Source organism: Acinonyx jubatus, chromosome B4 (genome assembly GCF_027475565.1).
Source record: "Acinonyx jubatus isolate Ajub_Pintada_27869175 chromosome B4, VMU_Ajub_asm_v1.0, whole genome shotgun sequence".
In the NCBI taxonomy this organism is placed as follows: domain Eukaryota; kingdom Metazoa; phylum Chordata; class Mammalia; order Carnivora; family Felidae; genus Acinonyx; species Acinonyx jubatus.
Window position 1 is genome coordinate 42,985,417 of NC_069387.1, and position 10,102 is coordinate 42,995,518.

Genomic DNA, 10,102 nt, shown 5'->3' on the forward strand with positions numbered 1-10,102 from the left:
TTTTTTTTCCCTTCAACCTCATTAAAATGTTAACCTTTTTTTCATTTTTATTGAGTTTTAATTTTAATTCCAGTAGAGTTAACACACAGTGTTATATTAGTTTCAGGTGTATAATACAGTGATTCAACGATTGTGTACATTACTCAGGGTTCATCATGGTAAGTATACTTCCTAAAGGAGGACACTTGTGAGGAGCACTGGGTGTTGTATGTAATTTAGTGATGAATTACCAAGCTCTGCTCCTGAAAATATTATTACACTATATGATAACTGACTAGAATTTAAATAAAAATGTGAAACAAACAAAAAAGAGATTAAAAACTGATAAGTGTACTCTTAATCCCTTTCACCTATTTCACCCATGCCCCCACCTATCTCCCCTGTGCTAACCATCGGTTTGCTCTCTATAGTTAAGAGTCTGTCTGTCTTTTATCCTTTGATCATTTGTTTCATTTCTTACATTCCACATATGAGTGAAACCTACGGTATTTTCTTTCTCTGACTTCTTTTGCTTACATTATACTGTAGCCCCATCTCTGTTATTACACATGGCAAGATTTCACTCTTTTTTATGGCTGAATTGTTTTTTGAGTTTGATAACTTCATTATAGATTTTGAATACTAACCCTGTATCAGATATATTGCTTGCAAATATCTTATCCCATTCCATAGATTGCCTTTTAGTTTTGTTGATTGTTCCTTTGCTGTGGAGAAAATTTTTATCTTGACAAAATCCCAGTAGTTCATTTTTGCTGTTTACCTTGCCTCTAGAGACATGCCAAGTATTCGTTGATAGATAAGTGGTTAAAGAAGAAGTGGGGTGTGTGTGTGTGTGTGTGTGTGTGTGTGTGTGTGTATAATGGAATATTACTTTATTTTTCTGATTCAGCACATTGAATATATCCCGCCACTCCTTTCTGGCATGCCAAGTTTCTGTGGACAGGTCTGCTGCAAACCTGATCTGTCTTCCCTTGTAGGTTAGTAACTTTTTTTCCCTTGCTGCTTTCATGATTCTCTCCTTGCCTGAGTATTTTGTGAATTTTACCATGATATGCCTTGTTGATGCTTGGTTTTTGTTGAATCTAATGGGAGTCCTCTGTGCTTCCTGGATTTTGATGTCTGTGTCTTTCCCCAGGTTAGGAAAGCTTTCCACTATGATTTGCTCACATAACCCTTCTACCTTTATTTCTCTCTCTTGCTCTTCTGGGACCCCTATGATTCTGATGTTGTTCCTTTCTAATGAGTCACTGTTTTCTCTAATTCTTAAGTTATGCTCTTTTGCCTTACTCTCCCTCTTTTTTTCTGCTTCATTATTCTCCATAAGTTTGTCCTCTATATCACTGATTCTCTGTTCTGCCTCATCCATTCTTGCCACCCCAGCATCCATTCGAGATTGCAGCTCAGTTATAGCAGTTTTTATTTCATCCTGACTAGTTTTTACTTCTTTTATCTCTGCAGAAAGGGATTCTAATCTATTTCCAACTCCAGCTAGTATTGTTATTATCTTGATTCTAAATTCTGGTTCAGACATCTTGCTTGTATCTCTGTTGGTTAAGTCCCTGGCTGTCGTGTATTCCTGCTCTTTCTTTTGGGGTGAATTCCTTTGTTTCATCATTTTTTTTTTTATTTTTGGGACAGAGAGAGACAGAGCATGAATGGGGGAGGGGCAGAGAGAGAGGGAGACACAGAATCGGAAACAGGCTCCAGGCTCCGAGCCATCAGCCCAGAGCCTGACGCGGGGCTCGAACCCACGGACCGCGAGATCGTGACCTGGCTGAAGTCGGACGCTTAACCGACTGTGCCACCCAGGCGCCCCTGTTTCATCATTTTTAAGGGAGAAAAGGAATTAATAAGGTAGAAAAATTAAAATTAAAAAATTAAAGTTAAAAACCTATTAAAATTAAAAAATTAAAAACAAGCACACACACACACAAAATTGAATAAATGATGCTAGAACCTAGGTATGTTTGGTCTGGGTGTTGAAAGTGGCTTGATAGATTAGAGAAAAAAGGGGAAAAAAAGAAAAATAAAGGAAATCATTTGAAAATTTGAAAAAATGAATACACTGAAGTAGACTAAAATGAAATGATGGAAGTAAAATAGAATTTGAAAAAATTTACACATAAGTTAAAAATATAGTAGAAAAAAATCAAAGGAAATATTTTTAATAAAAATTAAAAATAAAAATGAATTTTTTCTCTTTCTGTATTCAAGAAAAAGGAAAGAAACGAAAAGGAGAAAAAAAAGAAAAGAAAGAAAATAAATTGAATAGTTGGACCAGCTAACAAACTGAAGTACGACTGAAATTACTTTGTTTTCCCCTAGAAGTCAAACAACGAAGTGCTTTATAGTCCATAAACTAAGCGGCCGGTGAGACTTGTGTTCTTGAAGAGGGAGGTTGGCCCAGTTGGGCAGGGCTCCATGTAATAGCTCCGTTATCCACTAGATGGCGCTGCTAGCCTACTGGGGTGGATTGTTGTGGTGCTTGTAGGTGTGTATGCGCATGCGCGGGAGGGGTGAAAATGATGTCACCCAGCTACCCAGTCTCTAGCATCAGACCTCTGTTCTCCCTGATCAGCAATCATGCACCCATCCTTCATCTTCAGCTTCTCTCCACTCCCCACTTCCACCGCTGTCTGTGACCAAGCCCCAAGTAGCACCTCCCTCCCGCGTTTTGTCTCAGCTGTGGCTGCCTTCCCCCGTCCCCCACTTCTGAGGGACTGTAGCTTTGACCCGCTCCGCCCCTCTGCGGAGGGTCTCACCGAGCAATGGCTGGGTGCTGGCCGCACCCAGGAACGCTTGCAGAACCGTGCTGCTGCCAATGCCCAGAGACTGCAGCCAGGTGCCAGCCTGCCCCAGAAAAAGTTCGTGAGACAGTGTAGCAGCAGTTTTTCAGGGATTATGGAAAATCACAACACACATCTGGCACCCCAACGACCTTGTTCTAGCACCAGCGAATGTGGCCGTTTTCTGGGGTCTGCTGGGCCCAGGTGGCCTCACAGCCTCTACCAAATGTGCTTCCAACAGTGGAACCGCTTCTCCCAGTGTGCCCCGAGAACCTCCTGGACCTACTCTGCTCCTGGGGATTTGCCTTTCCCACCAGATCAGTGCCACGTATTGAGCTGCAGAGTTGCAGACTCTGTACTCCCCCTGTTTATAGTCTTAATGGAATTTAAACCCTCTCCCTTCTCCCTTTTTAGTTCAGTCCTCGTGGCTGTTTCCAATTTTCAACTTCTCTCCAGCTGCTTTTGGGGAGGGGTGCTTTTCCCGTATTCTCCCCCCCCCCCCATCTCTGTCTTCTCTCTGCATGCAAATGTGGCTCCCTGCCCTCCACGGCTTCTGTCTTCCCAAGTTCACCTCTCCACACCATGTACCTGCTGAATTCTGTGGTTCAAGTTGTGCAGATTGTTGTGTTAATCCTCCAATCAGTTTTCTAGGTGTGTAGGATGGTTTAGTTTTGGTCTGGCTGTATTTCATGGACATGAGACACGCAAAAAACTTCCTTGCTGTTCTGTTATCTTGGCTCCTCCCTGTTGGGCTTTACATTTAAGAGCATGGTCCCTGTAGGGGTGTCTGGGTGGCTCAGTCGGTTAAGTGTCCCACTTTGGTTCATGTCAGGGTCTCGTGGTCCCGAGTTTGAGCCCCACGTTGGGCTCTGTGCTGACAGCTCAGAGTCTGGAGCCTGCTTCAGATTCTGTGTCTTCCTCTCTCTCTGCCCCTGACCCACTCACGTGACAGTTTTGTCCAAGAGGATATCCACAGAGTACCTTGTGGGCACGAGCTGATTGTAGTTACAAACTTTCACCTAAGACTTGAACTTGGTCTTTGACCTCTAGGCGTTTTCTTCTTGCCCATGACAGCTGTCACTTTGAGCAGATAGCAGTCAATTCCAGCCAACAGAACATGGCTCTATGAACAGTCTGAGGTGCCATTATCAATGTTCTTCACGATAACTACTCTGTGTCCAGAGTAATGTCCAGCCAGGAGCAGCACCACTTTTCCGGGTTCCGTGAACTTGCCCATCTTGACGTAAGGCACTTGAGCTTACAGCAGAAAGCAAAAAAGGGCTGGAGCTTCTCTTGATTTTGATATTTATGTTTTGTTTGCTTTTGGTCTTGCCACACGGGGGCATGAAACTGACACACACACACACACACACACACACACAATGATGTTAAACCATCAATAAGTCCATGGTGACAAGCAGAAACAAATGCAAACCGATTCTGGAGTAGGAGTATTATTTAGACATAAAAAAAAATGAAGCACTGACACACGCTACAATGTGGATGATCCTTGAAAACATTATGCTAAGTGGAGGAAGCCACACAAAAAAGGTTACCCAGTGTAGGATTCCGTATATATGAAATACCCAGAGAGGTGAAAACACAGAAACAGATGCAGCTTGGTGGTTGACAGGGGCTACCTGTGGTGGTGAGAAATGGGGTGCAACTGCTTAATGAGTATGAGGGTTCCTCTTGTGATAATCGAAATGATTTTGAACCAGGTAGGGGTGGTGGTTTAGCAATGTTGTGAACGAACTAAATGCCACTGAGTTATTCACTTTAACTTGTTTTTTAATGTTTATTTATTTTGACAGAGAGAGAGAGTATGAGAAGGGAAGGGGCAGAAAGAGAGAGGGAGGCACAGAATCGGAAGCAGGATCCTGGCTCTGAGCTGTCAGCACAGAGCCCGATGTGGGGCTTGAACTCATTAACTGTGAGATCATGTCCTGAGCCGAAGCTGGATGCTCAACCGACTGAGCCACCCAGGAGGCCTGAGTTATCCACTTTAAAAGAGTTGATTTTACATTATGCCGATTTTACATCAATTAAAAAAAAAATTAAAAAAAAAACTATTCTGGACTGACACTTCCACAATGTGGGAAAATTCATACCAAAGGTTAGTTCATAATAGAAAACCAAAAACACTATCTGAGTCAACAGAAGCAACAAACAGGAGGATTAGAAACAGAAGAACCCACAACAAGAACTTATTTATTTATTTACTTATTAATTTTTAGAGAGAGAGAGAATGTGAGCAGCAGAGAGGGGCAGAGAGAGAATCTCAAGCACATGACCCATGTGAGGCTCAAGCACATGACCCTGAGATCACGACCTGAGCTAAAATCAAGAGTTGGATGCTCAACCAACTGAGCCACCCAGGCACCTCAAGAATAACATTTTTACATAAGTGAATACAGCTTTCACAAATGAAAAACATAATAGTAAATTTTTTAATGAAGTGGAGAACAACTGATTCAGTTAAAACTGAGGATAATAAAAAGATTAAAAGTATGTAAGACATTTCAAAACCTGAATGATGAATGAGAACATTCCAAAAAATGTCTAATAAAAATTCTAGGGGAAAAAAATAAAAGAAAAAAATAAGAGAGGCAATATTTGAGGAGTCAAGGACCAATCATTTTCTATAATTCTCATTATTGTCTAATAAAAGTATAAATGATTACTGTCAGCCCAGAGGCCAACATGGGGCTTGAACCCACAAACTGTGAGATCATGACCTCAGCTGAAACCAAGGGTCAGACATTTAATAGACTCAATTATACAGGTGTCCCAGTTAAATTACTTTTAAGAAAAATTTGTCAATATCTAATAAAGTTGAAGAACATATATATATATATATATAATATATATATATATACTTTCTACAGATATAGATATTGAAGAATATATATACTTGTACTTTAATGGGGAGAAAATCTCAGAGTAAGTACCCATGTAGTAATGTATTTTGCAGCCTTATCTGTTTTTTCCTTTTAAATTTTATGTTTATTTATTTTTGAGAAGGAGAGAATCAGAGTGCAAACAAGGGAGGGGCAGAGAGAGAAGGAGACACAGAATCGGAAGCAGGCTCCAGGTTCTGGGATATCGGCACAGAGCCCAACCTGGGGCTGGAACTCACAAACCACGAGATCATGACCTGAGCCAAAGTCGGATGCTTAGCTGACTGAGCCACCCAGGCGCCCCGCAGCCTTATTTGTAAAAGGGAAAATATGGAACCCTATTAACTGAATCACTCCCAGGACATCTTTGACACACGCTGCTTCTATATATTAGGAAATGTGCATTCAGTCACCAGAAACTGTATACTACTCAAGAGTTAAAACATTTGACTAAATTTTATTTGAGGAAAAAGTCCCGTAATTGAGTTCAAAATAAAAAATATAAATTAATAAGCAGAGACATAAATACTTTAAAATACCCTGTCAATTTATAGAGGTCTGCTGAAACAATGTGCTCAAAATAAAGCTAATATGTACCTTTCAGAAGAGTGTCCCATTCCGATCTGGATTCAAAATCAGTTTTGTAGTTATACTACGCACAATTCCAAGGGGCTTGACTCTTCGATCGGTTCACAAGCTATATATAAACAGTGGATGAGAAGTAAGGGATGAAAATATGCCTACAGAGGAACAGGAGTTTCAGCAGCAAGGGATGACAGCAGCAATAAAAAGCAGATGCATTGACACAAAAGCCTTGTCACTTTGAGTCCCTTAATTTGGAATTGTACAACCCTGTGGACCCGTTTTTCGTGAAGCCTTCATTATATTACGGTATGGCTTTAAAGTCCATGTTCAGAGTAAATCATTAGCCCACATTTCATTTTGTTCCATACGTCCTGTTTAAGACAGTAGGTTAAGAAGAATGGACTAGAATGTGTAGACACGAAACACACGATTGAAGAAAGATAAATAAAGGGCAAGGTTCTTAGAGCTTACTCCGGCAGTGTGAACTCAAGGAATGCTGCTGGGTAGGTGAACTTCCGGAGCCAGATGCCCTTAAAGTTGTGTGATTCTCCTGAAGCAATACCTAGAAGGCAGGGGTGACATCAGGGAGATCAGCTGTCTGCTCTGTTTTCAAGAAATAAATGGCATGGAAGCAAGAAATGATGTCGTTTTAAAAAATGGCTTATCCTATGCACTATGACCCTCTCTGATTAAACTCTCTATAAACCTTCAGTAACACATATGCGTCCTATTATGCTCTGGAATGAAGGATTTGTGATGGTGACAGGGGATGGTGTTGAGTCCTGCCCAACCAGCAGTGAAAATAAAGAACTGCCGGCGGGTACAGCGAAGAGTCAAGTTCCGGCCAATGCTTTGTCCTGGAGCTAAGGACATCCCCATTAGAAGCCCTGTGTGAAGAGCAGGTCGTACTTCATTTGGGAAACAGCAATGAAGATCTTCTAAACTTGAACAACACCCCAAAATTACATTATCAGCATTGCTGACAGGATATTTGAGCATTTTTCCGAAAGGCTCTTTGACAGCAAAAAATCCTTGACTATCGCTGCTAGTTCACTCTATGATACCCTCAGGTGGAGAGGCACCTGTTATGTTTCCTAGGAACTAAAGATAGTAACCAATGGGTAGTTACTCAATGACTGACTCAAAATCCTCTTCTCACAATGGATTATTAGTATTTTTTTTTTGTTATGTCACAGAAAGGAATAACAAAAACATAATTGCAGAGACAATTCCCTTACTAACTAACCAACTATGGACATTTCCAGGCATGTATTCAAGTCCTCACGTGTTTGTTTGGATTCTGGGTCATGACCACAGCAGTTATGTTTTTCTTTGCACATTGTTCGGCTCTCCAACCAGGTGTCATTCTTCTCTGAAAACCACTAGCATGTTTCTTGGTAAGGCGATCTCTCTGATGAACAAGTAGAGATCTAGAGGCTTCCGGTGGCAAAATGTAAATAAGATAATGTGACGACTGTCAGCATGGGGAGGCTCCGGAAGCCTTGTGAAGGATATTGTGTTTTTCTTATTGCCATTCAACTTTATTCTTTCAGTGTTCTCCTTCCCAGTTTCTACTCCCCATCTTGAAACTTCGATGCTCCAGTCCCGCCACAGTCCTCTGTGACCGGACCCACCCTTGCAAACAATGTTGCTCTTATCAGATGACTCTCGACCCTTAGCCAGCCACTCCATCCAAACTCACTTTGAGCCCTAGTGCCTAGGAGATTAATTCTCTGGCAGGGGTGAAACGATGGTTTTAAGCAAACCGATTTCACTCCTAAATAAGTTAACATAAACCAATGTCTAGAAAAGTTAAGGATCCTTTCGGGTTAAAGATCTATGGCTTTAACCACGATTGCACTGTGTCGATTACAATTCCCAGCGGTTACAGCTCTTCAGAAAGGAGGCCTACAATCCCCTCTTCACTTCTCCTCAGTCCTCTCTTGAACCCATACGGGTAAGTCTGGTTTGTTTGCTTGCTTTTGTTTTTCGTCACCAAAACTGGCCCTGTCCAGGTCACCGCGGGCCTCCCTTAATCCAGAATCAGCGTCTCCTCCCCGGCCAGGGCGCCCCCCCCCCCCCCCCCCGGAGGGATGGCACCGGGGCAGGAGCCCTGGGTAGGAAAATAGCTGAGGGTGAGAGGGGGTAGCAGGGATGGCAGCGCCCCTGGAGCTCCGGGTAACTCGCCCGCCGGGCAGAGGAGGGAGATGTCGCCACTTCCCCCGACTCCTCCAGTCCCGGCTAGAGAGCGCCACCGCACGCACGCACGCAGGGGCGCCGGAGGAAGCGCGGAGGAAAAAGACCCGGCAGCGCGCGCTGCACTGCGGAGACCCGCGAGCGCCGGATGTCCCCACCCACCTATCCGCATGCAGGGACTGGGGGACGCGCGGGTGGACTGGCCGGCTAGCGCGCGCGCCGCACTGCGAGGACCCGCGAGCGCCGCATGTCCCCCACCCACCTCATGTCCCCACCCCCACCCCCTGCTCCCCTGCTTCCCACCGCCTCTGCAAGGAGAAAACTAAGCAAAGCCGGTGCACCACTTCCTCCGGCTGAGACCCGATAACGTTGTTTCTTCCGTTGAGGGTTCTGCAGAACCCTCCAGTTTCATCACGGAACAGAAGGAAAACACACCGGAGAGCACTGATTTCTTTACGGGGAGGAGCATCAAACCTACCGCTGGTCCTGGCAATGAGCACAACGGTGTTGTGCCTGTGTGCCCAGTATCACGAAAGCCTTCCGGCTGCACAGTCCCTATATTTGTCAGTTGCACAAAACGGCATCTCTGAGGCAAAATACTCCAGCCAGTGGCGAAGGTAATTTTAAAGCCAACAGTTTTGGGTTAAAAAAAAAAAAATCTGCCAAAGCTGTATAGGGAGAAAACGGCGAGAGGAGCGATCAGGTGTAAGAAAACCCAGAAATCCTGAATCTGGGTGGGTTGCGAAGGAGGCGCTACCCCAGGCCCAGCTGGGGCACCTTTATGTAATTCTTCAACACAGAGCAGATACCTTTAGGAAAAGTATCCTTACCCACTCCGTCCTCCACCAGGGGAGCTTTTTCCCCTGTGTGTGAAGGGTACCACATGGCCAGCAGTGGTCTTGGCTCAGCCCCCCAGAATTTACAGGGGGGTTACTCTGGCAGTTAAATTCTCTCCAGTCGTATTTGAGAAGGCAGCTTCAGACCGTGGGCCCCTTGGGGCTTCCCTGAGGGAAGTGCATCAACAACAACTCTAAGAAACCAAGAGGGAGGCGAGAGATTGTGGAATCTCAACCTTTTGGGACTGGGAAGGCCCCTCGGATTTTGCCTGGGGAGTAGCTTTGCCAAGAGCTCCAGCATCTCGACCACAGAGGGTAGTGGCTTGTTATTAAGCGTAGGAACCAGGCTGCCTGGGGGAAGCCTCGACTTTCTGTTTATTTCCTCTGTGACTCTGGGCAAGCTACTCAACTTCTGTGTAGTTGAGTTTTACCTTCTAGAACAATCCTGGCCGAAGTAATAAATATTTAATGCCTATTGGTAAAAAAGAGGTAAAAATCTCCCTGGAATCAGATTTGAGAAGGGGAAACTTGTGAATGCTGACGTCCTTCTGTAAAAAAAGAATAGAGCTTGGAATAGTGTGATTTGGGCACTAAATGAAAATATGACCTGGCATATGATTTTAGTCAAAGTACACTTATGGAAGTAAAAGGATCACTCTTGCAATAACATGCAATAATTAATAACGCAATATTGTATGATAAGAATGCTGGAGAGACAGTCGGGTAGGCTGTGTTCCAGTTTCTTCTTTATCACAGTTATCTGGGTGAGCAGTTAATGTCATAAGGTGTGTTTTCTTTT